Source organism: Hippichthys cyanospilos, chromosome 2 (assembly GCF_059441005.1).
Source record: "Hippichthys cyanospilos isolate Australia breed blue-spotted pipefish chromosome 2, RoL_Hcya_1.0, whole genome shotgun sequence".
In the NCBI taxonomy this organism is placed as follows: domain Eukaryota; kingdom Metazoa; phylum Chordata; class Actinopteri; order Syngnathiformes; family Syngnathidae; genus Hippichthys; species Hippichthys cyanospilos.
Window position 1 is genome coordinate 11858063 of NC_142370.1, and position 6000 is coordinate 11864062.

Sequence of the window (6000 nt, forward strand, 5' to 3'; positions counted from 1 at the left end):
AAAACACCAACTGAAATTAGTATCAGCTGTCATCACAAGCACCAATACCTTCACATAAGGACCGGTATCAGCCCAATACCAATTCTTAGTATCGGCCTTGAAACAGTTGTGCTGTGCAAACATTTTGTAATTTCATACTCTGTGGAACTCCATTAGTGTCGTGATCTTTCTTGGACTATGGTATTTGGAAATGAAAAGAATCCAAATAATTTACTTAACTTTAATCGAATAAAGATTTACACATACAAAAATATTCACATGAAATGCCATCATTTGTGATTACAGTAAATCATTAACTTGATTTTAAATTTAAATTTTGTAATTGAAACAATTGCGAGTAATTATGAAATAAGCAAACCTTTTTAGTGTATCGGCAAGTCAGCCATCTATTTTCTATCCCACTTATCCTTGAGGGTCATGGGGTCATTGTGTGCCTAGACCAGCTGACTAACAAATACGTAGATACTAAAGGTTAAGGCGGCACGGTGGCCTGGTTAGCACATCTGCCTCACAGTTCAGAGGTCATGGGTGTGAAAATGGGTTCTAATGTGGAATTTGAACATTCTCCTTTCGGCACTTTGCGTCAATGCAAAGTAGCCAAGTCACGCAAAACTGAAGGTGCAACTTTACTGACCCCTAAAAATAACTCAATACACTACCATTAATGTCTAAACTGCTGGCAACATAAATGAGTATACCGCTAGGTGAAAATATCTAAACTGGGCCCAACTGTCCCGTTTGCCATGTCGGTTTCATGTAACTCGTTAGTGTCACAAAAGCACAGGTGAGAATGGAAAACAGGTGTCTTCAACTTGGTTTTATGACCCTCAAATTCTCTCACACCGGTCACTTCGAGTTCAGTATGACAGCTCACGCCAAAACACTCTGAGAGTTGGAATAAAAGAATGGTAAGTTCAAATATACAACACAAAGAATGACCAATGGGACGAATTTGAACATTTTGCCTCCATTGCAACCATTAATAACCGGACGCTACAATTTTGTCAAATCGTAAATATTCTCACCAAGAGCTATTCATAACAAATTTAATCGCTTGTCAATCTGGTGAAGATGGTTGAATTATTACTTTAGCGAATGCTAAACGCTTGTATGAGAGTATAATAGCACCAAACAAGCCAGTGCACTCACAATTATGCAACTTTTTCCTCTGTTTCCTGATGTTGTTTCTATATTGTAAAGTCTGTAGGACAGCCAATGCAGCATGAGATGAAATACAGCAGTTTGGGTTTTGGTTTGTCAATAAATGATCAAATGTTTCCAAGAACCCCCTAATGTGCTCGCTTGTTGCTATTTGATGCATTAAATGAGTATTCCTGTTGACGTTTGCGATGTCAGACTAACTCGGTGGTCATTGAATGCATCTTCAGTCAACTGGGTGAGTGAGTAAGCACTTTTTTATTTTTATTTTTGCGCAACCTTGTTCATTGAACTGAAAATAAATTGGCACAAAATAACTTACTGTCCCATGTTGGAAATGACTCAGCTCAAATTCGGTTTGATTACATTGCCCATGATTTTTAAACATGGAACCAGGAAGTAGTTTTAGTTCTGGTTTGTTTATTCTGCGATCATTCAGTGCTGCCGGGTTTTGTTGATACTGATTTTCTTTCTTGGACTGCGGGGAATGACTTGTAAGGCCTCACATATCATTCCCCACAGTTCAAATTGTGGGTCAGTAATATTTGTTGTAACGGACAATCGATTGGTCAAAATGTCAAAACCTTGCCATGTTTTAACTTGCGTGTGAAGTTAAATCCGGCCCTGCTGAAATGAGATGAAAAATAATAGAATTAAAAGCACAGCATTCCAAAAATACCGAATGCATTACGACTCAGTTCCCCACCCTTCCTTCCTGCCACCGTAGCGGGGAACACAGCCAACAACGTAACAAGGTTGTTGACATGCAGCAACAATAATTGATGAAATCTTCCATCTGAACATAGACCATAAACTCCAGTCCTCGAGGGCCGCAATCCTGCATGTTTTCCATACTGCTCTCTTAAACACACCTGATTCAAATGATTAGGATCAATTTCCAGCTCCTGCAGAGCTTACTGATGAGTTGAAAATATGAATCAGGTGTATTTAAGGCAGAAGCTTCGAAAACGTGCAGGATTGCGTCCCTCGAGGACAGGAGTTTGAGACCTATGGCAGAGACAAAGGTTAATCACTGCTACTGTTGCTAAGAGCTGATGCTATCAATATTGTGCTTGCTGTAAAAGTGCTCCAGGTGGTTTGTTTGGGGTCAAAACATTCATATTTAAATAAATATCAGATATGAGGGCTGATTTGTGTGGTTTATAGCCAATGAAAGTGCTTTTAACTCTCTCACAAAAGCTTGCCTGTTCTTGTTGGCCTTAATCTGCAAAGAATTCTTTTTGTTCTATGCCGGTGACATACAGGCACAAATGCTCTCCCAATATGTGATGGAAGTTAACCTGTGTATCCAGCTCACGCCATTTAGACAAGACGTTAGTGTTGGATCTTTCGGGTTCCAATTTTGCAAAGACAACTTTGCTCTCTGGACACAAACTCACTTCAACGGCTACTTAGCAAGCGCATAACTCGTCACAACTCCTTGGGAGACACAAACCAATTTTTGATTTTCTACGATTTGATGAGTGGTGGCCGTATCTTCTCGGTAAGAAAACAATATAATCCCGCTAACCTTGGCTGTATCATCACATGAGCGTTAGCTGGGAAGTGGCAGGAGCATTCGTTGGTTAGCTAGTTAGCTGTAGTAGCTAGTTAGCTGCGGGTAGTAGCATACATGCCAAAGAGCTATTGGCTGCCAGTAGTAAAAACTTTAGTGTTCCTAAATCACCACCAAAATTCACATGCACATTTCTAGTCTTACGGACTCCAAACTGTAAAAATATAAAAACCATCATTAAAATATTTGGGGATTTTTAAACTGAAGGTTTTTTTTCCTTATCATAAGTCACATTTGCTGACAGTAAAAGCCGCAATTTTGTTCCCTTCGGAATCCATATTATTAGGTGGTGATTGCTCACGCTTCGATGTCAACTGAACATGACAAACCAAGAAAGGAAACATTACAATGCTTGCCTTCTCTCTCCACCTCCCAATTCTGGGATGTCTCAGAATTTTTTGAAAGCAATTTATATCGCTTCTGAGGGAGAATTTTAGTGCAAACATCTTTTTTCATCACCCCTTACATACAGACTCTTTTTATAATCGCCAATGTTCATAAAACCCAATCAAGTGTCTCTTTAATACTTAGAAATACTGTAGTTACAAATACACGAAATCTAAAAGTCTAAAATCTAAAATTAAAATGCAGCTTCTCTTATTTAATATTCAGAAATGCTTACAGCATTGAAGTCTTTAATCTCTTGCGTGCTTTGTACAGTATTCCTCCCGAATCCAAAGACACGGACAGGAACGAGACAATAGATGGACTTCAGCATTAGCAACTGTTTGCCACGGTCAAAGGCTCCGTTGGAGGGACGGGGCTTTGTTCTGCCCATCTCGACATACAGAGGCACAATCGGAGTGACAGGCGCATAGAAATGGATTCCTATCAGCATAATGGACACTCAATAGCAGCTGGCCCACTAATAGCCTGTCATAACTTATGGGAATTATCTCCAAAAAGCGTGCAGACAGATCGTGGAGCGAAAAGGCCGCATCTCGTGATCCAGTCGCAGGAGGAACGTGGGAGCGATGAGCAACTGCTGTTCTTGTCAAACCCCGGCGTCCAAATGATCACCCTGGGGTTGTTAAAAGCCCGCCGTCTGTTTCCTCAGCAGCCTGTAGTGTATTTAAACAATATTGAAGGAAATGACAACAGCTTTACAAGCCCCATTTATGAATCATACGTGACAAAATATTGCAATTTATTTCTTCATATGATCTTTTTAGCAACACAAAGGATTCCATTACTGTCTCTAGTTGTAGTGCAGTATGTGAAATAAAATTCTTGTCAATAAGTCTAAAACTTTTGACTGTAATGTTTAGTTACTATGTTTGACTCAATTCTATTCCTAGCCAGCTAGTCGTTGCTAGTAAATTAACTGATTGTAACTAGAGGAAAACTTTCTCGTGTGTTGTATAGAGGGATGTTTTTTTTTTTAATGTCTTTCCATTTTGTAATAGTTCGTGAGTATACTGTACAGATGGAGTTCCGAGGTTCAACATTTCAGACGATGCTGTTAGGACAGCCCTGCCATATATGTGTTGCGCCAGTTAGAGTTTTCATTAGCTGAAAAAATATTTAACAGGATGTACATACTGAAAAAGGATTACAACCACTAGTCTTCAACATATCAATTCTTGTGTGTTTTGTTGACAGGAAGGCTACATTTCCACTGTCACCTTGTGTCCTGTTTTACATGTTTAATCCCGTGGAAGAAAGATTAGCTCGCTACATTGCTGGTCAAAACGAGGCACTTAACAGGGATAAGGATTATTTACAGTGTTTCGCTTGATAATCTCCATCCAGCAAGTCTGACAATCAGAGGGTCCTCTAGTTTGTCACGTACGAGTCGCAATGTTATCAGGAAACACTAAAGCACAATATTATTCAATTATTCACGTTCAACTGGCAATGCGAATTAGCTAGTCTACTTTGCAGATGCTGGTTATTTTTTACCTTCAACCTCAAATCTTAAAATAATAAACTCCATATAAGAAATAAGAAGATGGGATGTGCAGATTATCCGTTAACGTTACAGGAAATGTAAGTAAGATTTATTTTTCATTCATTATGATGATTGTTGGTACTCATCCATTCAATTAAAACTGATTTACCGTTCTCACATGCTTTGCAAACTATTCACATTGCATTTTTTTCCTGATTTTGTAAATGCTTTTAAAGGTGTAGCAATTAAAGTTAAGGAATCTTTTTTTCCTTCAACCACTCAACTTGGTCAGTGGTTAGTTCTATCCATATACAGTATAGGTTGTATTAGTTAACGCCCACAAAAAATAAAATAAAATTGAAAAATCTTATGGACTGTCTTTGTAGTCTGTGACATGATGATGAAACACAAGTCAATAAAAGATTTTCTGTTTGCTGACATAGTTTGACCGCCTCTCAACGGAATGTTGCAAAAAAATGTTCCAAGAAAATCAATGTCATCAATACTATTGAAATGTATCTCAAAGATTTTAATTATAACTTTAATAATAGCTTTATATCATCCAAAATTTGGACAATGATTATTTTTGTACACAAAATCTCGCTCATCCAGCTGCAATCACATAGAAATATCAGAATCGTTACATATTGACATTTTACATGTTTTAATCATCTGTTGGAAATTTCAGCTCCCTAGTGTTTTTCCCCCCATTGATTCTTTTATGATACATAACAATATAAAAGGAATTTCCTTCATTTGTGACATAATGCCACAAGGGTTTAAAAGAAAAAAACAAATTTGGCCTAACCCACACAGATAAGCGCAGACTGCTGATGTTGGCCAAATTAACAGTTTAGAATATCTTTGAGGTGCAGTGATAACATCTCTCTTGGAATGATTCCAATCACATTGCTTGATGAGAACTAACTCTTGCATGAACTGAAAATAGCCTCACTCAGAGCTTGTGCTTTTAATTTATTAATAGATTTAAAAAAAAAAAGGGGGGGGGGGGGTCTAAAAGTGTCGATTTTCTGACCAAGGCTGTGGGCATGTCCACTTTTGTTGAATCATCAAAAGTTATGTTTGAAAAAAAAGGACTGAGTCTTAGTCAAGTACAAGTCCAGATAAGAAAGAAAAAAAAGTATTTAAGCTTAACGCTCTTCTTGGATGGGAGGTAACACTATTTTTTTCCATGATATAAATAACAAAAATTGGAAGACACAGAGTACTTGCAATTTAGATAAAGAATGTCAGCAGCTTACCTCTTTTTCATCATGGTGCCATATATGTCCAATATTGTCATGTTATAGAATCTGTAAGTTGCTACATGTTTCTGGTTAAATCCAAATTTTACAACCCAAAGAAAAATTTTGCA